Source organism: Anguilla anguilla, chromosome 13 (assembly GCF_013347855.1).
Source record: "Anguilla anguilla isolate fAngAng1 chromosome 13, fAngAng1.pri, whole genome shotgun sequence".
Classification (NCBI taxonomy): domain Eukaryota; kingdom Metazoa; phylum Chordata; class Actinopteri; order Anguilliformes; family Anguillidae; genus Anguilla; species Anguilla anguilla.
In genome coordinates this window covers 5,902,723-5,926,735 of record NC_049213.1, presented here as the reverse complement: position 1 = coordinate 5,926,735, position 24,013 = coordinate 5,902,723, and the positions used below count along the sequence as shown (strand labels likewise).

Below are 24,013 nucleotides of genomic sequence, written 5' to 3'. Positions count from 1 at the left end.
AATTTCAAAGTGCTTTACAGGCATGACAAATATAGGCACTTGTGTTGCCAAAGCAGTGACTACAACATACAATTATATACACCAAATGCTAGATTATGAATTAGTTTATATATATATATATACATTTTTTTTTTTTTAAAGGCCAGGCCTATGACAAAGATGTCAGTAAGTGATGTTAGGTGGGTGCGTGTGTGTGTCTGTCTGTCTGTGTGTTGTGTGCATGAGTGAATGCCTGTCTGCTTGCACGCGTGTATGCTGTGTGTGTGTGCATAAGGTGGTCACACATTGTCAAGAGAACACAAATTGTGCTGCTATTGTGCAGCAACTTTTTTTTCTCTTAATATGAAGGTTAATCTACCTTAATCAGGTGAATCATTCAATTGGGGACGTTCTTGAGCCATTTTCGGGTAAAATCTTTGTCGAATTTGGTCAATTTGGTACATTTCATCAGATAGTGTTTTTTCTGTTTCAATTTTGTTGCCACAATCTTTTTTTCTTCCGGCAACCATGATGCCTGCCAGTCTCTATGGCTAGGTGGTGCTTGCTGAGTCTGCACCTCGTCAAGGTGGTTCTCAGTTTTTTGTCAGTAACTGTGGTCAGGTAGTTCGCTACAGTGTACTGTCTTTTTTAGGGTCAGATAACATTTCATTTTACTTTGCGATTTTGTTTGAATTTCCCAGTAAGCGATATAATTCTAGAAGCCCCTGCGTGCTTTCTCCCTTAGTTCATTCACTGAAATGTTGAAGTTTCCTGTAGAGCTGATTTTTAATCCTAAATTATTGTAATTTGAGGAATGTTCAATGTAAGGTGTTCCTAAAATGAATCTGTGTTTTTGGAATGTAAAAAGTTTAATTTTGTTAAGGTTTACTGCCAGGGCCCAGGTCTGGCAGTACTGTTTTAGCAGATCTAAGCTTTTCTGTAACCTCTCTCACTCTCGCTCTCATTTTAAAATTACTGTCTCCAGTGTTTTCTTCTGTTCTTTCAGTGTTTGTATTCAAAGTCACTTTTCCACGTGTATTCACTGGGAGACGCTACCAGGAAAGCCATCTAATGGTGACAAACAAGTTGTCCCAGGCCGCAAAAATATGTGGAGAGGGACTATACTATATTTACAGTCTCGACCCTTAAACACATGATTTTATGAAACATGACAAATAGACTGGAGGATGGGCATATGCACAGACATCCCCAGGGGGTCCTGAAGACTGCACTCCTGCATGCCAAAGGAGAAGACCAGCTGCTGAAGCTCACTTGTGAATCTCTGACTGGATGTGACACAAATATCAAGTCTGGCTGCCATCTGCAGTCATCCCACCCCTGACCTGTGTGTGTGTGTATGTGTGTATGTGACTGAGAGAGAGAAAGAAAGAGAGAGAGAGAGAGTATGAGAGCGAATATGTGGTCACTGTAAGACAGGAGAGGTGGAAACAGAGATGCACTTCCTCCTTACTTGCACAAAATATTTACAATTTAGGAAAAAATATTTCCAAAAATTATCCCAAATTATAAATAATTTTAATTACAAATCAAAAGAAGACAAATGTGCAATTCTTTTAGGGGAAAGATCAACAGCCCCAATTGCGGCACAGTTCATTTCAGCCTGCCATAACCTGAGGGACAGTGAGTGACCACCCACCCCATATAAACATTGTACATATTTATTGATTTACTTCTGTTGCTGTCAATGCTGTTATTTGTATAGATTGTTACATTTACCATTATTATTTTAATATTATTATTATTTTACATATTATATATGTATGCTTTGGCAATAAGTATGTCTGTATTTCATACCAATAAAGCAACTTAAATTGAATTGAATTGAATTGAAATTGAGAGAGAGAGAGACAGAGAGAGGAGCGAAAGAGAGGACAGAGAGAGGAGAGAAAGAGAGAGAGCAAGAGAGGGAAGGCATCATTGTCTCACATAAGGTCATCTGCCTCATTGTGCTGTCACTCTGTCATGGCTTATAGACCAGTGAGTAGATGTTTTCATGAAAAATTATGAACATTTAATTGGTTTATGTGTTTTAAAGGTGAGACTGGCATCCTTTTGGTTCTCTGAATTTTAAGCATGCATCATTTCGTTAAGCAGAACTGTTTTCACTATAGCCATTTGTGCCTCCAGCAGTATCACTGAGTCAGAGACTACGATGGTATCTGTTGCCAGAACCTTAATAATGTTCAAGAAATGAAATTGTTATACCAGTCCTAAGTAAAATACATATTTTAAAATAACTTAATGGCAGTAAAAATTGAAAACACTCAAGCAGACCCCAGAGGGCTTTTAATGAACCGTTATTAAGCTAAATGTATTAAAGAAAGAATTATGTTCTGAATACAGGTGAAAATTGGTAATTGTTTTCAAGTTTGTCAGTAACCTGCATGAATTTCTTTTTCTTTTTTATCTTTGGGCTTTATTGGACAGAACAGTGTAGAGAGACAGGACAAAGAGGGGAAGAAAGAGGGAGAGACGTGCGACAATGGGTCACACGGTCGGGACTCGAACCGCCGACGTCGCGGCTCGGAACGAGCATGTGGACAGTGCTCTACAGGCTAAGCCACGAGACACCCAGTAGCCTGCAGGAATTTCACTGGTATCTGAAGGCCTAACCCTAACCCTGGCAGATAAAGAGGGTGATAGCTGTACAAAATAAGTATTGTACCTTACTGAACCTGTGTTTAGCAGTTGTCTATGACCATGAAATGCACTTTTTGTACATCACTTTGGATAAAAGCGTCTGCCAAATAAATGTAATGTAATGTAATGATAGTGTGGTGCCATGCAGGGTGAAGGACAGGTCCAGTGGGGGGAGAACCTAGCTGGGAAGTAAAGTATCTCAGATTGAGCCAAGTTGAGCTTTGCTCAATGATTTGTCATCCAGGTTGATATTTCTTTTAGGCAAGTTGAGAATCATGCCAGGACCAATGTATCAGGTGGGGGGGGGGGGGGGGGGGCAGGGATGAGAGCAAGAAAGAGTTGTGTATCACCAGCATAGCAATGGTAAGACTAAGGCTATGGAGATGACAGAACGGAAAGATTGGTAAAGAGAGATAAGGACTGAGCCATGGGAGACACCTGTAAAGAGTTTCTGAAAGTGCAACCCCTGCCCCGCATGTAACTTGGAAGGAGTGACAGACGAGGTAGGAAGCAAACCACTTGAGAGCTGTGACACAGATTCCCAAAGTAGTTAGTGACGACAGCAGGAGCTTGCAGGTGAAAACTGTCAAAAGCTGCATTGAGGTAAAGGGATATTTGAATAGACGAGAGAGAATATTTACATGGCTGTAAAGTAAAATAATATGCATTACTTCGTGGCTTTGATGGACACTAGATTCTGATTTGAGCGATCACTGAGTCACATTATTACTAGTAATGAGTAATGATCACTGTATAATGACTGCTATTTCACATCAGAATATATCCCTATATCCCACTGTACATAGCCATGTAGAGTCTGGTAAGAATGTGCTCTCACGTCATGTCTCAAAGTTTATAAAGATGAAAAAGGAAAATATAAAAAGTGATCATGCTTCTGCAATGGCTGACATTCCAAACCTAGCCATCTGCATTCAAAAATGGGCCTTCACGACTTCCGGGGAAATGATGATCAAGATGATCAGATGACCCCTTCTCAGCTGTTCCTTAAAGGACAAGCTACTCAGTTCCTGGAACTCCACCAGTTCATATAGCTTCATACTGTATATTATGTAAATATGATATATCTTATAATATCACAAAAATATCATGTTAATACACTCATCATGATTAATTGTGCACTGTGCTTTATCATCGACATCTTGTGGGGGGGGAGGGGCTTCAAAGCGATAAGATGCTGTCATTCCATGAATGGTGAAAAGTGAGCAAATCACGTGACCTCACTGCCACAGCACACAAAAACACAAATCACCATGGAGACAGCTCAGAGTCAGGCCGGTGCTTCGCGTCCCCCCCCCCCCCCGTCCCCCCCCAATACAGACGGGGAAAGCCACAATTAAAAATGGAGCACGGTTATTGATATTCTACAGGGACCTGCCAAAAGGAAAATCAGGCAGATTACTCATTGTCAGTAATGGGTATAAACTAGGGAGGCAAAATGAAAATGAACCAGCTGGTAGGTACTGGACAGAGAAATGAACCAATGAAATCTCAGCCAAGCAGGGGGAGAGAAACAGCGGCGCCAGCACCACCTGGGATTATTTAGATCATGTCTCCAAATTACTAAACAATTGCAGAGGATCACACTCCTCCACAGCAGTACTTCTGACAACTAACTGGATATGTTGATGATGACATACTCCTTCGTATTATAACCAGGACAACTATTGTGTAATCATCTCTATGCAGGGACAAACACATTTAAATTTTTTGAGGATTGCTCTCCTGGTGCTTTATACTCTGATTGCGGCTGTCGGTTGAAGTTCAATGTTCCTTGGCGCAGATTACATTCTGGTAATGGTACTAATGGTTGTCAACACCACTGGGATTGTGAGACTGTTGACTCCTGTTTTACACTAACTGCCATAAAACCCAGCACCTGATGGAACACCAACAGGACTGGTAATGACCACCTAGTCTCTCTTTTGCCTCTTATTTTTTGGGGGGGTGGGGGGGGGGGGGCGGTTATTACACTACATTTCGCACACATTATTCTCATTCTAATTGCTCCAGTCATTATTCTACCAAGACTGTATGCATATTTCCAACAAATGAGGCAATATATTTCTAAACACAAAATATACTCATGTGGAATCATACATTTCATACATGACTGAAAGTATATGCGACAAACATGGGCATCATAATAAATTTAACTTGTAATAAAATATCTGAAAAAAACACCACATTTTCAACATATAAAAATGCCAAGTTACTCACACATACAAAGCACTATAAGTCATTGACACTTGCAAAATCTAGGCCTGCCATTAAAAGTACTAATATCAAAATTACGACCAGTTACAATAAACAATATTGGCTACCTTAGCTAACACAAACTAAACATGCTGTAGCTATTCCAAAGCAATGCTGCTACCCAGTGCTTCCTAAATTATTTTGAGTAACTTGGGCCTGTGTTCTTTCCTCTTACCATGTGAAGAGAATGCAGTCATCGAAACAACTATTATTGGAGTGTATATATAATGCAAAGACTGTAAGGATATATTAACCATGTAAAGGCATTTTTCCATCATAAACCTCCATATTTACAATGCAGAACAAATACAGATTGCGCTATTAAGACACAGGTTATTTCTCCATCCAAAACAAAAACACTGTTAAAAAAAAATAACTTTTTTTTTCTGCAGAAAAGTGACAAATACCACTGCATTGTGCAGACCTCAGGGTGAATCCAATCTCTTTTTGTTTTTGTTTTGTTTGAGTTTTTGTACTCATTTAATAATAGTGTGATTTTTCACTGCTGACTGCTGACCCCTCCCTCCCTGCTATACCCAACCCCTGGGATATAACCGTCCCATCGGATTGAGAGGGAGACTTGAGCTTTTCTCTCAGCAAACATAATGGCTCAGACTAGATAGTGTTTTTTCCACCTCTTGCAGTTGTTGTTTTTTTTTTTTACACAGAAAGGCCCCTGTGGCTAAACTGTCTCATTAGCCAACCCAAGAAAAACAGACCCATTACACCTGGACCGATACATCTCCATTTACTTCAGCATCCCAACAGCCTTGTGGCAAGCTTCACATCACTCCCACACACTGCACATGGACACACACACACAGACACATACTCACACACACTCTCTCTCTCTCTCACACATGCATACACATACATAGACATACAAATAGACACACACACACACATATTCACACACACTTTCTCTCACACACACAAGCAAGCACATACACAGACATACAAACACACGCATACACACACACATACTGTACTCACACACATACACACACACATTCTTACACAGACATACAAACACACACACTCACACTTTCTCTCACATACACATGCAAACACATTCACGGACATACAAACACGCACATGTACACACAAACATGCACATACACACACACACACTCTCTCTTTCTCACACACACATGCATACACATACACAGAAATACAAACACACATACACACACATGCACGTACACACACACACATATATGCATGTACACACACACGCACCCATACACTTGCACATGCGCACACACACACACACACACACACATGCACAGACACTCACAAATTCAAGCACACACACTCACAAACATATGCACACACACAGACACACATGCATGCACGCATGCACATACCACAAAACATACACACACTCACATGCACTCATATGCACATACATACATATGCATGCGCATGCACACACACACACACACTCTTTCAGACAGGCACTTCACTTGCACACTTAAATACACTCATGTGTAAGAAGAAGCATCTACAAACACAGAAATAATCCAGCACATTTACCGGCCAGCAATGTGCTCTACAGAATATTTATGTGTTGTCAAATTGTCAATTGCAGTATTGCTGATGAATTAGCCTTAGTGCCCCTGAAAATGCACGGATCAATAATGCCACACAATCAGATGGGGAATGTCAAATAAGGATAAAAACAAAGTTAACACAAAGACACAGACATATACACATATGTACACACACACACACACACACACACACACGTACAAAGACAGACATAAACACAGTCAGCAAAATGAGGATTAAGTGAAATATGTTTAATTTTCTGAATCCAGCAGTTTTAATCACTAACACCCCCAAAAACAAAACAGTCATTATAAAAAAATGTAAACACATTGAAGGCATTATTACACGCTTTTTACAAGCAAAATTCACCGTGAAATGTTTTAGATGTTAATCGGTTATTAGCCTATTTATTCATACTTCCATACAGGCTATTTTGAACAATGAGATTTTTACATGTGTGGCACAGTATACAGCACTTCAGTTTTACAAAGAAGGCATGCTTATTGCTTCAACAAGTGTGATTACACAGCAGTGGGAAGCTCATTTTTAAAACCCGTATTACTGTAAGGCAAACAGCCAAGATAGCGATTTATGTGTTGTTATTTGATTATACTGCAGCATTCATGGCATTAGTCACAAAAAAATAAACCGCCAAAATATGTTTTCCAAAAAATTACCAAAGCGGGTTTGACCATCCTATTAGGGTCTAGCACAGGTTTTTCCATTGCATAATATTTCTATTGAATAATATGTCAAGAGAGTTACCGGATGCATAACAATATTTGTATGGCGGCTACACTGACGATTATCCTAAAGTAGGCCTTTGTCAGCAGATACCAGCCCAATATTTATTCTAATTACAAATGAAATCTCCGAATCACGTAGCTGAGCGGTCCTCTAAAGATGACGAGTCACCCCGAAACGCAACTTGCCGTGACATCAAGTACAATTTCTCAATGCAGAATGATGGAAGCTGGCCCTTATGAGGAAAAAATTACACTCTGCTGCCCCCTACTGTCGGAGCCCCGCAAGTATTTCCCTCTGGCCAGCAGAGTGACTCCACTGTAGAGGCAAATGCGTCAAATGAAACCCTAAGCCTCTGTACACATACACACACAAACACAAACATGCAGACACACACACACACAAGGCTACAGAGCAGCTCCATACACATACAATCTTATAGTACATTTTGACGCTGATTATAAATTGAACTGAGGCACCTCTTCACTCACTTCGGCCTTGTGGTCAGGAGGCTAGGAGTTCCCTTGCACAGACAGATATTGGCCTACTCCAGCTGGGCTGAACACCAAACAGGCAAAACCACAGCTCTATCAATTGCAAACCACAGCTCATTCTCACTCCGCGGGCTTTATCGCACCTTCGGGAAATGAACGTACCACTTAAACAGTCAGTCTTTGACATAAACTCTCAGCTTGGAAGAAAGCAGAGTTTTTAAACTCAGGCTTTTAGGAAGGAGAGCCCAGTCTCTTTGGTTGCTTTTTGACAGACAGATGGTCAATGAAGCTCTTTTTATGTTCTCCAGTAATGTTGACTCAGTGAGGTTCAGGATTGGTTATTGAAGTAGTCCACCTCGCTTCATGGACTATAGATAATGGTCCCCCTGGAAGGATGATCCTTACGTCTTTAGACAGACTTAATTATTTAATTAATTTATTTAATTTATCTATTCATTTATTTATTTGTTTTTTTTTTTCTTTTCCCACATGTCAATCCACAGCAACCTCTACCCATGAGGGCGCAAAAAAGACAGAAAATGCCTAGAATATGCCGGAAAGATCTGCAGAGGGCAATTAAAATAAAGCAGATGATTTTGCCTCGCCACGGAGTCGCAGGGTGACCCCGAAGCACCGGGCCGCAGCGAAAAGTGACATTCGCCCGCGCGCCCCCTAATCTTCAGAGCCCCCGTGGCCCATTAAGTATTCCCATCATGCTTTTCTTCTCCCTTTCCTCCTCCTGTCTTCTGGCTGGGGAGGGCTGTTTCAGAATACACCGAGCGTCCACAGAGGCCGACAGCACCCGAGAAAGAGAAGAAAAGATGGTGCGCGTTATGGCGTGCGTGTGTACGGTACGCGCGATTGAAAGAGAGAAAGTGAGAAAGAGAGAGGGGGAGGGAGAGAGAGAGGGGGGAGGGAGAGGGGGGAGGGAGGGAGGGAGAGAGAGAGAGAGAGAGAGTCTGTTTTCAAACCATGTGCTCTCAAAGATCTTTTGAACTTGAAAGAGATTCTATCTACAGAGGTCCAGTTTACAGTCAGACGGAGACAGGGTCAAATGATGATCTTTGAAAGGAACAACTCAGATCAAACGGCACTAGCCTGGGTATCACATCATGATATTTACCTGGTGTCATACCACATGTACAAGCAAAGGTCACAACAGAAAACAGAATCTACGGTATGTCAAACATGGCCTCTTATGCTCTGGTCCCAGGCATTTACTGTATTACTGTTCTGCTGCAAAGCAATGGAGAACAGCCTAAGACAGGCCGATTGATCCGCTTAATTCAGACACAGGAGCCAACTTCTTAGGGACATTTAGTTAGCAACTGCTTTAGCTACATTGATCAGAGGGCTCTGATTGGATATGTATGTGTCTGTTTATGTAGCAGAAAAATAAAACATTAGGGAAGAAAGCCTTTCAGCGACACAAAGAAGTATACCAAACTGAATCATCCCAACTTTGTCAGCTATTCACTGTAAATAACCTAGAAAAAATACTAACAAAGTTGGGTGGACACCCTGTATGACTAAATAGTGTGTTAGCAACTTTTTTGCAGTATTACAAATATAAAACAAGGCTATTTTAAGAAGTGACTTTTTATTTTTATTTTTTTTAGAAAAATGGCACTTATTGCCTTTCAAATTCTAATTCAACAAAATTCTTATTCATGGGCATGAACTTTCAGGGATTTAAGTATTATAGTGCAAAGCCAGTTACATCCTGGCCCCCGAACCGGGCATCATTAACAGCAAAGTTCTTTCCAGAGAGAGAGAGAGAGACAGCAGAGTTATGCAGCTATTGCTGCAACACCAAGGACCCTGGCCAGTTCTGAGATGGGGGAAATAGGGCAACTCCTCAACATAATCAACAGAATAATTGGCTAAGTATACATGTATATGTATAATAAATCGTCTACGATCATATTTTAATTATTGATCCATGTTACAGTTTGTCATTATACCCTATTCTGTGAAATGTTGGAACATTCAGTGTTTGTGTTCTTCAGTGTTTGGGTTGAAGAGCACAGATCCTAATTATATCAGTAGCACAAAACCATAGACGTTTTAATCCTCCAGCCGACATGGTGCAGTGGAGATTAACTTACTGTCCCTCACTGTCCCTCAGGCTACAGAGAGATAATATTGCCATCCCTCAAGCAGACACATGCCCAGCATGGCAGAGGTTCTGGGGTCATTATCATACGGTACTGGCTAAAATTTTTTTTAAAAAAGTCATATCCCTCCAATCTGACCTATTCCTGTGTGCAGCTTATATCCCAACCTCTGAATCCCCTTATTACTCAGAGAACGTGTTCCTAAATCTCCACACGGAAATCTGAAACCTCCAGGCCCAGGGGAAGGTATTGCTATGTGGAGTTTTTAACTCCAGGACAGGTAAACTACCTGACTTCAACAGCACCCAGGGAAACTGTCATGTATTCTGAACAAATCCGTGTCACTCAATAAAAGTAGTCAATAAAAATGGTAAGCAACTGTTGAATGTCAAAGCCTTGGTCTCAACAGAATAAATGGCAGGATCAGAGGGACTCCTTTGGTAGAAATACTGTATTTCTACCAAAACAGTCCCTCTGATTTCAAATACATACAGTTCAGCTCTTGGTAAGACTGTGGTAGACTATGCCATCACAGACCTAGACCCCTCCTCCATAAAGTAATTCATTGTCAGACCACAAACAGCCGTATCAGATCACATTCAAATCAAGAACACAGCAGTCCAACACACATACAAAGCCCAATAAGCTGAACAACCCCAATCCTTCCTACAGATGGGCTTCAAACAGCCCACAATTACACAATTGGCAGTGTTTAAATAAAAACTCTAACAGACACATTCCAAAACACACAGTATCAACCTTCAAAACTAGGTGTAAATCTGACCATAAATTACTTAAATAATATATTTTTTAAAGTAGCTACAAAATTCAAGTTAAAACTATAAATAAAAAATAAGAAATGTCATGAAAAATGGTTTGATGAGGAATGTAAAATGATAGAATAAAGCTGAAAACTCTACTAAACCAAGAACATAAAAATCATAAAAACCAAAATTACGCCTAAGGTACTGAGAAACACTCAAACAATATAAACAAAAAATAAAAGACTGGAACACATCAACACAAAGCTAAACTAAATTTAAGAGTCAATAAACCAAAACCACTTCGGGGAAACACGGAAAAAAACTAAATTCAGCAAAAACAGAAGAGTTATCCATTCAAAATGGAAATACTTGGAAAAAATATTTTGAAAACCTTTACCACCCAAAGAACGGAATCGACACAATTTGATTTGTGAAAGACTTGAACAATTAAAAGCATGTATTAAAGACAACCAAAACCCCCTATAACTACTGGAGAGCTGCAAGACAAACTCAGAGCCCTCAAATCAGGCAAAGCCAATGGGCCTGACAGCATCAGTGCTGAGATGATAAAACACAGCAGCTCTGAAATGAAGATTGCCCTACTGAAACTCTTCAAAACCTGGGTAGATCTGGATATACAATATACGACAGTGGAGACAAATTTGACCCTAACAATTACCGAGGCATCTATATGGACAGTAACCTGGGGAAGGTTTTCTGCAGTATTTTAAACACCCGGATACTTACCTTCCTTAACAAACACAGTTTCTTCAGTAAAAGTCAGATTGGCTTTCTTCCAAAACACCATACATCAGCTCGCATTTACACCCTGCACAATAAACATGTCCACTAAACTAACAGAGGAAGTTAGTTTAGTGGACATGTAACCTTTTGGGATGCTTTATAGATTTTTTAAAAGTTTTTGCTTCAATTCGGCATGAAGGACTATTTTCCAAACTTCTTCAATGTGGTGTAGGGGTAAAATATATGACATCATAAAATCTATGTACTCTAAACAACTGAACTCAAGGGCATGGAGTGAGACAGGGCTGCAGTCCAAGTCCTGCTCTGTGCAAAAGATCTCATCCTGCATCCCCATACAGAAGAAGAGTTTCAGCAGAACCTGCATGTGCTGGAGCAGTACTGCCAGACTTGGGCCCTGACAGACAACATGAATAAGACCATGATAGAGTCATGATATCTCAAATAAGTTCCAGCTTACTTTAGGCATACCACTAATTCTCCTCACTGCACCTGGGTCTGATAATCGGTGCTTCAGGGAGGTTCGGCCTGGCAGTGAATGCACTGAAGGAGAAGGCACGCAAGGCGTTTTACACCATACAGAAGAGGCTCTGTAATTTAAACCCTCCCATTAAAATTTGGATATATGAAACATTACACCAGTTGGGAAAAACACCCTACAGAATCCCTGCATGTGAAATTTTGCAAAAACAATTTTTTCTTAAATTAGAAAGAAAAACTCCAAACAATGCACGCAGGACAAAATTAGGCTTTCATCCATTAATTATCTGTATACAAAAAAAGCCCTGTTATGTCGAGAGCAGAACATATAAAAGAGTCCCCTCAGCCAACTAGTCCTGAAGCTCACTGAACAGACCAACACCACCATCAGCTTCAGGACAACACATCAGACACGCCATCAGTTAGAGTGAACCAAATTATCAATCACCTCAAAAACTCTTATTTGGAACATTGGCATGCAACTATTAAAACTCAAAACAAACTGAAATGCTACTGGGCCCTAAACAGAAAATTGGCAGAATATCTATTCACCGTTAAAAATTCAAAACAGAGGGAGATCCGGACCAAATACATTACAAATATCATGTCAGTGACCACAGCCTGGCCATTCAAAAGGCAAATCTGGCATTTTTGTTTTTCGTTATCAACAAATTGTGATTTCTTGACCTAGTTTAAAAAAGGTAACTTACTGTACCATAATTAGACATTTTGTAAACCTATATCATAACCATATTTGTTTATATTACGACAAATTTTCTTTGCACCTTAATTAATTATTACTATTATTATTATTATTATCATTATTATTATTATTATTATTATAGTTATTGCTATTATTATTGTTGTTGTTGCTATTATTCTTATTATTATTGTGTTGTGGGTCATACTTGTTGCATGTTGTATATGTGGTATGAGAGAGAGAAACAGAAGCAGAGGGAAAGGGACAGTGAGTGAGGGGGGAGGGTGAGAGAGAGAGAGATAGAGAGAGACAGGGATGTTGCGAGAGATTGAAGACACTGAACTTTGTTTTCCTCCCTTTGTGTTGTGGTGTCTTTGGGGATCTAATCAAAGCTGACACAAAGACATGGCCTGGAAAGTCAGTGCTTGGAGTGAGTCAGTCCAATTAAGAGGGCCAAACGTGATGAGGATGTCAGTGTAGGGAGTGGCTCAGTCAAGTAAGGAGATCAGTGAGGTGAGCTGGAACAGAGCTAAAGATAAAAGACCATGGGGGCCCATCCACACACTGGAACAGAGCCTTAACAGACACCAGACTGTGGGGCCCATCCACACACTGGAACACAGGGCCTTAACAAATACCAGACTGTGGGGCCCATCCACACACTGAAGCACAGGGCCTTAACAGATACCAGAATATGGGGCCCATGCACACACTGGAACAGAGCCTTAACAGGTTGAATCCCCCAGTGGACTTACATCACTCTTTAAGTGCTTCACCTCCAGTCACAGAAGCCCTCCCAGAGGAGGCCAGAGGACATCTAATGTTCCTCTCCCTCACCGTCTCCCTCTGTGTGACGTATGAGCAGGTGGCAAACTTAACTTCTCCCTCAGATCTCAGTTATAGGCCAGGACTCAGGGGAGTTCTGCAAGAATGAAAGATGTGTGTGTGTGTGTGTGTGTGTGTGCACCTGTCTATGCAGTTGTGTGTGTGTGTGTGTGTGTGTGTACCTGTCTATGTGATTGTGTTCATGCCCATGCATGCATCAGTACAATTGTGAGTGTAAGCCTGTGTGCGTTTGCTTATTTGTCTGTGTACGTGCATGTATGTTTGTTTGTGTGTGAGCATAGTGCATCCCAGTGTGTTCATACATATGTGGTTGTGTGTGCATGAAAGTGCATTATTGTGTGTTTTTGTGTATATACGTGTGTATAAGAGTACCTCCCTGTGTGTGTGTGTGTGTGTGTGTGTAAAAGAGTGCCTCCCTGTGTGTGTGTTTAAGAGTACCTCCCTGTGTGTGTGTGTGTGTGCTTGTGTGTGTGTGTGTGTGTGTGTGTGTGTAAAAGAGTACAGTGAACAGTTGCCTGTTGGTGCAGCGCAAATTTAGCGACCGCTCCTGAATATTCAAAATAATGAGTCTGTGCCTCAGAGTCAGGCGACTTCTGTTTTTGCCTTTGCATAGTTTTTTTATTATTTGACAAATGGGATAAATCAACACAACAGTATTAAGAAGTATAGATGTGCAGTGGACATAATTGTATCTGTAGTGGCATTGACGGATGGACAACCATAATTCTTTAGGTAGAGTATTAGCGTCAAAGAGATGCTACAGCATCTAATATGTCTAAAGACTTGCTCAACAGAACTGCCACTCTCGATCCAGCGCGCCTCATTCATCACGATAAAAAGGAGACGTGAGAAAGCGATATTAGCAGAGGTTCGAGCGGCTGGTTTCTGCCGTCCCTGGCCCTACACATTCTGTACACATGCTGAGCACGTCCTCGGTCACCAGCATCCGGCGAGGAAGAAGTCTGGTTCCATGTCCAGTCTCAAGGAAGGGAGAGGGAAGGTATTGGGGCAGACTGGGAGACAAAGAGGAAAAGGGAGACGGTTTTTTAGTTTTCATTTTACTCTGCGAAAGGCAAAAATTCCCATGTCCAGTTTCATTTATTTATTTATTATTTATTTTTTTATTTTTTTTACGTATAACTCGGTTGGGCTGCGAGGAAGAATTTCTTTAAAAGTACTTCTGCAAACAAAATAAATCACCTAGGTGACCTGTTTTAACCCGTCTTTTTCTCCTCAGTCTGGAATGACCCATTCAACTATAATCAGCTCTGTTTGGATCCACACACACACACACACACATATGCACACACGCACACACACACACACCTACCACAGGGACCGGGGCGCCCACGCCAGCGCTGACAGCTGGTTGGACTAACGACTAACCGATGGAGAGAGACAGCGGCCGATTCGCTGTGAAAGGTTACCGTTCTCATCAGCAGCTTCAAACGCTTTGATTTGCTCTGACAAGTGTTAGCCAGCTGAAAAATCAAACGTTTGGCCGCGCAGTCCTGACATCAGAAGGCTCTGGAGTCGTATGTCATCAGTTAGCAACTGGGAAAACAGGAAGGAGAAATACGAGCCAAAAACAACAGTGTAAGTAGGGAGCCCGCTACACTGCATTCACTAACGACACAAATGAATACACCTGCCTAACGAAACACATCTGTGAAGCCAATTCAACAAATACTTGTAGTACCTTAAAATGGGGGGACCATGTACAAAAGGTTCTATAATTTCTAAACGGTTCATCGGACATGTATGAAAATACCCTCAAATTAAATCTGACAGTCTGCACTTCCACCTCATTGTCATTGTGTCCTTTCAAACTCAAAGTGCTAGAGTACAGAACCAAAATAACAAAGAATGTGTCACTGTCCAATGAATTATGGTGCTCACTGTATGTACTCTAACAGTACATGAAATCATATGTAAAGAATGTTTTAGATTCAGGCTACAATAAGTTCTATTGAAGCTTTCCCTTCACTGGAACTAAGGGGCCGAGCCCAAACCATGATAAACAGCCCCAGTCCAAAGGGTGTCCAGATAATTTTGGTCATTTAGTGTAGGCATCTTATTTTTCTCCATGTCATAATGGTCTTCAAAAGAACATCTGAACAGGACACATTATTCAAAGCTCCTCGCCTAGGATCAAATTTTCCCTGTCTGTATCTTAGCCGTACGCAGTACAATGTTCAGTGTTAAACTCTGTTACAGAGTACATATGTACTCTGTTAGAGTATAAATTATTTTGGACATGTTATTGTGTATCCATTATGAGCTAAAAGTCTAAACTGATCCTAGATCAGCCCTTGTTCGTGGAGCACCTCGGAGCAGTAAAGCCAAGTCAGCTACAGTTTAAGCAGCAAGAGTCAGCAAAGGCTGATAGCAGATCTCATTCGACGCGCGATACTTCTGTACTGCTTTTACCTGGACTGTGACCCACTGTGCACTGCATTGAAGAGGACTTGTCCTCTTTTTATTGAGGGGGGGGGGGGGGGGGGCTTAGAACCCATTTTGCAGTCAAGAAGCTTCCAGCCAAAGTTGGGGTTAAGAAAAGCACAAATCGAATGGCAGAGGGTCACAACAGTGGTAAAATCCAGGCTGTGAACCAGTCAGACGGCACTCATTAAAACCCGACTGCCTTTTTTACAGGCAGGAGGACCGGGAGCAGAGACACCCACTGGCAGCGCTGCTAACGCACCACAGCTGTAAATAATGCAAGCGAGATTTAGAACAGAGAAAAACAAAACCTAAGCAATCAGAAGTGGTGAATGAGATACAGACACTTAATAAACATGGATAAATTAATGTGTCTGTGCGTGCGTGCTTGTGTGTATGTGTGCAAAGAAGAATTTCTTTAAAAGTACTTCTGCAAACAAAATAGATCACCTAGGTGACAAGTTTTATCCCATCTTTTACTCCTCAGTCTGGAGTCTGCACACACGCACACACACACACACACACACACATACATGCACACACGCACACACGCACACACGCACACACGCACACACGCACACCAAGGAGCGGCGCTTACAGTGTGTTGAGATTGATTACAGGGAACAAACTGCAGTGTCAAAACACTTCCTTCCCTTCAGTATAATAAATTAAATTAACTCATGAATGCATAAACCAATCCCTATTCTGACATGCTGAGAATATCTCTAAAAGCCCAACTGACCACTGGTAATGGTCTGGCACTGCTAAATATTTTTCAATATAACTGAATATTAAAGTAAATGCATTTCACAGACACAAACACACTCATGATAAATTTTTCCAACCCAGTTGTTAAGCCTCTACTCCTTGTGCGATCACCTAATTCTCTGGCACGGCTAAGTGCTGCTGTTACAGCTTCTGTCGTGCCGAACGAGGCCTCTCCTCTCCTCTCCTCTCCTCTCCTCTCCTCTCTCTCCTGTTTGGTTGTTAGAAGGACTCTCACTGGGGTGCACAGGTGAGAACCTCGCAGTTGAGTTCATGATCTTTGTGTACTGGCGGTTTCTTCTCAAGCACCTGCCCCCCTGGTGTGACCCCAGGCGTCAGCGTCCACACAAAGCCACTCCCGTTCCACCCGAGCGGAGGGCTGCTGAGGCCTCTCCGTAGCGTGTGACGGTGGCCTATCATATAAATGGACTGCATTTATATAGCGCTTTTATCCAAAGTGCTTTACAATTGATGCCTCTCATTCGCCAGAGCAGTTGGGGATTAGGTGCCTTGCTCAAGGACACTTCGACACGCCCAGGGCGGGGTTTGAACCGGCAACCCTCTGACTGCCAGACAATCGGTCTTACCTCCTGAGCTATGTCGCCCCATATACACCAGACCTGGGTCAAATACCTATTTGTTTTGGATTCAAATACTTTTCTGCACTTTACTGATCTTGTCTGGTGTATTATAACCAATAAAATACTCTCAAAAAGTGCAAACCCCACGTTCTGGTCATATTGGCAGGCTCAATCACTCCAGGCAAGATCAACAGAGCACAGAAAAGTACTTGGAATCCAAAACAAATACGTATTTGACCCAGGTCTGATATACACCCAAAAATAACCAACACAAATGAAGCAATAATTACTCCATTTCTTGATTGTCGCTATAAGGGCCTTGTTTCCTGGCAGCTCAAAGCTTCTTAATCAGGCCGTTAATAAACATGTGTTCACTCTTTCCCCCCTGACAGCATCCTCACAGTTTCCTGACTACGAAAACCGAAAACGTACAAAGTGTGTACTCCTGGCTCAAACTGAGCAAAAGAACCCTCCCCTACCTAATGATGATCAGCTTCCTGAAATAAAACGGTACTCATCGATACCTTCCTTGCAACGTGGGGCCAGACTCCCCCCCCCCCCCCCCCCAATTTTCATTCCGGCCACACTTCTTCATCTCCAAAACCAAGAAAAGGGAGAGCAGGTGACCCCACACAGCTGCCAATCTGTGCAGGATGCAAAGGGTACGGGGCTCCAACTGCCATTTGTTTGGCTCTAGGAACAGAGCTCAGGTGTGACTTCTGGAAAAAAAAGGTTGACGAGAAACGGCTGAAATGTTCACTATTCGGCTGCGCTTCAGGAAAACGAGAGATTGCGCCGAGAGAGAAAGAGACAATGGGAGAGGGAGAGAGAATGATGGGGTCCTCTCCAACGATGATGTACCGTTTCTCTCCTCTTTGTTTGAAAAGAGGAATATGCACTGGGATTGCCTTAGAATGAGAGAGAGAGGGGGAGAGAGGGAGACATGCATTATTTGTGCTCATTAATTCTCAGATGGATCACTCTTAATTTCTTTGTTCAAATTTGGTCCTTTAAGGTGAGATGGGTGTGCATGTGTTTTGTAGGGGCTATTTTTAATGTTTTTATTATTTATTTGTGTTTGTAGGAGCTGTTTTTAATGTTTTCATGTATTTCAATGCTTTGGCAACACAAGTTTACTTGTCATGCAAATACATCAAATTTAAATTTGAAGAGAGAATGAGAGAGAGGGAGAGAATGAGAGAGCAGATATGAACACCGGTGTCATGAACACTGTAGATTATATACGTAGTTAGCTACAATGCTCCTTGCATCTTCACAGACTGTTCAACACACGTGTAGATTTAATGCCACTAATTAAACTAATTTATGCCAAGCTGAATATTTTACACACAAATTATTATTATTATTTTTTTAAAAGCTGCAAATTACAACCACATGGATATTTACGTTCATTAAAAAATGAGGCCTTTCTGTGTGGAGATTGCATGAACTCCCCATGTTTGTGTGGTACTCCAGGTACTCTGGCTTCCTCCCACAGCCCAAAGACATGCAAGTTAGGTTAATTGGAGAGCTAATTAGAAAGTCTAAAGTGCCCCCAGGTATGTGTAGGTACCATGGACTACAAAAGACACCAAACTACAAAGCCCATATGTCCAACTCAGAGTGACTCATTTAACCACGCCTCCTACCACAGCTACACTAGGGGCTTACTGTAAATTTAAAATGCGGACCCTTCAATAAAACGAAGGTTGCTGTTGTTTCAACACTCTCTGTTCTATTTTCCTCTCCCTGGACTCACCACCTTACATCAGCCTCCCTCTCGCGTGAGTCCACACACCAGGGAGAGTTTGCAAGGCCTGCTACCGAGCAAGGTGCAGATACCCTCGGCTACAGTAGGAACGAGGCACTCCGAAGCTTTGCTACACGATTAGCGGTGGTTGAAGAACTAGGAGAGCCACGCACGACCGACGTATCCTGCAGAGTAAGTCCCACGAGGCAGCCCAGATTTTCCAGACACCGATACAGAACCCCACCTCTCCCAGCAAGCTCAAATGAATGACACTCCCTTTTAATTCTGTAAAAAAAAAAAAATTCCTTCCATTATTTATCCCAATTTTGAATGACTCTCTGAATTCAGAAAAAAATGGCTTTTACTTATAATACACCGTGGTAATGGAACATGCAACAAAATATAAAAGATCGATAGCCTGGCTACTTTGGCTGAATTCTAAGAAGTGGAAGCTTAGCCTCTAGTGTCAAGCTGGCCTTTACGAAGCTGACAAACTAGGTAGCTGAGCATCAAGTGTCAAGCTGGCCTTTACGGAGCAGACACACTAGGTAGCTTAGCTTTGCGTAAAAATGGCATTACGTGTCTGCTCGGTTTGCTCTTTCTGCTCTGTAAATAAATAAAACTCAAAAATCGGGAGGAGGGGATGCAGTTGAGTACCTTCTCTCCTGCAAAGCACATGATGACCAGCCACCCCAGTCCACAATTCGAGCCCACACACACCTGAATCTGAGGAAAACTTTTAAACTTAAACCTTGCTCAGGGAGGGTCAAACTGCCCCATTTTCAACTTTTAGTAAAAGAGGATTGACACTTTTGAGTGACTAAACCGTTGTAAATTTGGTTCCTGTTTTGTGTTTGTTTTTCATCGTCTGTCTTTGCTTTATGTCTTTTTGCGATATGTTTTTTTTTAATACAATAAAAAAGATGAAAAATGAACCATAAATATCAATAATATACTGCATGAAAACATGGTTTCTTTTTGACTTGCATATTTAAAAGGAATTTCACAGATAAACATGATTTATATCCCCCATGCTTTTATGGGTAGTGGATTTTATTTAAAAAATCACATCTTCATCACAACTGAAAGACTTTCATGGCTAAATGCAATCAAGGTAAATAGAGACCATTAACATTATATTGTTTGGAATTGAGATAAAGATAATGACCATTGAGTATTTTGGCATACATTTTATTTCTGTATTGCTTTATAATCCCAATAATATCCTGGGCATATTTGACCCAGGCTACAGTTGCAAAGGTACAGTAAGTAAACAGAACATGAGGGTTAATATAATCTACATACTGTATCTAAGAAAGCAGACTGAGTGTGTGGGTGGCCAATGAGAGTATCTGGAGAAACAAAGGCTGAACCTCTCCTTCCCCATGTGATGCAACAACCCATTATGTGTCACCCTGTGGGGCTGCCAGCTTCAGTCAGCCCGGGCACAGTCCAGATTTTATACCAGCAGCAGATGACTATCAACAGTTTTCTACATAAATTTAAACATTGGAGGCATCCAAACACATTAAAATCGAAATATTATTATTTGTTGAGCAGCAATTGCACTTTAGAAGTGGACACGTTACAGCAACATGTGAAACAGCCTTTGATTGACAGTTTTGGAGCGCTCAAAGGCATCCTCTACGCACACAATTCAAATGAATGTAAATCTCATGCCAGCGTAACCGTGTGTGTTTGTACACTACGGCAGCTGTAGATTACCAGGGCTAATCTGAGTAAAGTATGAGTCAATTTCTTCATCTGTGTTTTTCCGACTTTCTCTTGTGTGACTGTGTTGAATAAACGTCATCTGACAAATAAAGATCAGAGCAGGTCCACAATGTTCTGGAATGTTCTGGAAATACAGCAGAAGAATATGGAACCCTAAATGTCGGAGACCCAGGACCCAGCGGAACCATTGGAGCTCCGGACGAGGAGATGCATTACATTACATTTATTTAGCAGACGCTCTTATCCGAAGCGACGTACAAAACTGCGCATCATGGTCATTGGAACAACTGCAAAACACAGGTTCGATAAGGTACAGTACTCATTTTGTTCAGCTATTTCTAGCCAAGAACACAGTTCAGTTCACACACTGAACATTATTCTGACCTAATTTATACCAAGTCAAACTAGGGAGAAGAACAAGCTACAATATTAGGACAAAAATACAAATTACAAAAGGTGCTGGAATGGGGGTTCATGTAACATGAGATACAGCTGAAGGCCATACAGATGGTGGCAGTTATTTTGGCAGTAACGGTTTTAGAATAGGGGGGGGTGGGCTTTCAACATCCGGCCACCTGATCTTCCTCTGCATCCGTTCGGTCCACAGCATAGCAGTCCAATCAAGTTCCTGTGTTTGTGCAGGTGCGTGTTTCTGCCAACTGCCCTCCAATAAGCTGCAGACACCTCTGCTGCCCCTCCTTCGTAGATAAGACCACTGTAAACATGTCATATACAGACACAGGAACAGTCTTCCGTGCCATTTCTGAGTTTATCAATAAAGGTCAGATCATGCAAATGGCCGTGCATATTAAATGATGAAGAGCAGAAATAGGTCACGTGATCCTTGAGGCACACTGAAACCCCATTTAGTGTTCCCCTAGGCAGGTGTCCCCAACTCTGATCCCAGAGAGCTGGGGTCACAAAAAGTCAGGGCTGGGGTTGGAGTCCCCAACCCAATCAAAGACCAGTCCGCACCCAGGAAACGAGGTAAGGGAAGTTCACCGTGTAATCAACTGCTTTTATTGTAATCGACTGCGCTTGCTAATTAAGCGCAGAGCAACCGATCAAAAACCAGCATCGGCTATGTGCTACCAGAGTCACTCACCCCTGCCCCCAGGTCACCACTGCAAATACGGACCAAGTTCTCAGTCTACATGCAAAACAGAGCAAATAAACAAATGAAATCCTAAGCAGCTCCAACTGTCATTGCACGTGGATGTCACATATATTTTGAAGGCTTACTTAGTTCTACGGTGGTATAATAGTGTTATGACAGTGGAATGACATGAGAATAACAATGGTCACAGCGATGGTATAACAGTGGTATAGCATTGGTATTACAGTGATATTACAGTGAGATAGCTGTAGCATAACAGTGATATAAGAACTGTTATTTTTTTCCCAGCCTATTAAACATTAAAACAAAGCCAATGTCTGTGGCTGTACTGTGGTAATTTACCATTTGTTCTTGCTCAAGTCATGACACCAATGTGATACCAAACATAAGCACAGAGGGAGCGCTGCGGGCAGCTACGTGCCACCCAGTGAGAGAGGGCGTCATTGGCTGGGAACCTGGCAGGGTGGCATATGATAGGCCGGAGGGTTACTCAGGGTGGGAGTTTCAGTGTGTGTGTGTGTGTGTGTGTGTGTGTACGTGCGTGTGGATGCACCTGCACGTGTGTGTGAGTGTTTGTGTGTGTACGTGTGTGTTTTTGTGTGAATGTGTGTGTGTGTGTGTGTGTGTGCTACTCAGTTTACAAAGAAGCCAAAACATGCCAAATCAGAATCAATTTTGTTGCCTGGAAAAATTCCAAATCAGCGAATGCACCATCCAAGATAAGTGTTTTAAGTTCTGGTGAATCATGTTAAAGACAGACATCATTCTGACAAGACATCTCAGGCGGGTGCCAACTGTTTTGGATGCGGTAGGTGCCAAAGCAGTCTGAATTAAAATGCTTTTTTAAATAGTCGCCAAAGAAACGTCATAATTCATCAGCCCTGAGTATCCGCTACCGATGTCCATTCATTTGAACGGTTGGCGGTTAAATCAAATTAAAATTCCTCAAGTCAGCACACATCGTTTTTCACAACTTTTTCATTAATGCACAAAATAAATTCTTGCTGCAATTAATGTGTGTTAAAAAAGGCTTGCAGGCCATTAGTCAAAATACTATCACCTGAAAGTACAGAAGGCCATAGCAAAGCATGAAGCTTTGAGAATTTTGGCTTTCAGTGAGCAAGCAAAGTATATTTTCTCATATGATGTGCTTGAGGAAGAGTTTAATATGTGGCTCACATACTGTGAGACGGTTATTTGTGAATAAAGTGCGTTAAAGAATTTCTAGCAGTAATGCAAGGCAAACAGTGTCATAACCTTGAGTGGTTGGTAAGATGCTATGAATCTGTTTAAAAAGCTTTAGAATTGCAGAAGTAATTACAGAAGTCGGATGGAAATGATTGTACACAGCGTGAAAAATACCGGTTAAAATCAGCTAAACTGGTCATTTCCACTTTTTCGTGCGTTAAAAATACAGACTTCAGACCAGGTCAATGCAGTAATTGTTTGACAAAAATAACTTAAAATAACCAGCTTTGCAATTATGTGACCTGCAGTTTGTTTCCCTACAGAATAAAAGTACACTTCATACAGCCCCGTGTTAAAGCTTTATGCATTTCCACCAAAAATTACTCCTGATTTTTTAACCAGGGAAAAACAGAATGCTTCTTCCTAAAAGCCTGTTTGCTGCAAGCTACCGCATTTCATAATGGATGTTAATGCCTGACTAAAATATCTTTCTCCCCTCCTCTCCCTTCTCTCTTCTCCCTCTCCCCTCTTCCTTATTCTTTGCTTTCTCTTCCTCATTCACCAATTCTCTCTATCCTCTCCTCTCGGTCCTCCCTCCTTTGCCTCCTCTCTCTCATCTCCTCCTCTCCCTCCCCTATCCCCTCCTCTCCCTCTCCTCTCTCTATCCTCTCCTCTTGCTCCCTCCCTCCTTTCTCTCTCCCTCCTTTCCCTCCTATCTCTCCTCTCCTCTTCTCCTCTCCCTCCCCCCCTATCCCCTCCTCTCACTCTCCTCTCTCTATCCTCTCCTCTCCTCTCTCCCTTGGCCCCATTCATTCTCTGGTCTGGCTCCACGCCCCCTCCAGCAGTGACAGGTTTGGCAGCTAAGCCAGTGAGGGCTGCGCACTACCCAGATATGCCGTAGGGTTCCTGCCCGTCAGTCACAGAGCTTTTGGGGAGGCACCGTGATGCAATTTCAACATCACATGACTGAACACACATGTCACAGGCCCACTGTCCCAAAACCGCATGCACACCAACACTCTCTTTAATATAACAAAAGAATAGAAAGAAGCCCATTGCTACCT

The 24,013-nt window shown here is 41.8% G+C and overlaps 1 protein-coding gene and 1 long non-coding RNA gene across 2 annotated transcripts in view; both read right to left on the bottom strand.

Moving 5' to 3' along the window:
• LOC118211306 (acid-sensing ion channel 1) overlaps positions 1-24,013 on the bottom strand; it is a 172,620-nt gene that overhangs the window by 76,468 nt on the left and 72,139 nt on the right. The window lies entirely within an intron of this gene.
• LOC118211307 lies at positions 13,964-14,978 on the bottom strand. The gene is made up of 2 exons (XR_004761990.1): positions 14,703-14,978; positions 13,964-14,351 (listed from the first exon to the last, which is right to left on the bottom strand). It is a non-coding gene; the product is annotated as an uncharacterized LOC118211307 (long non-coding RNA).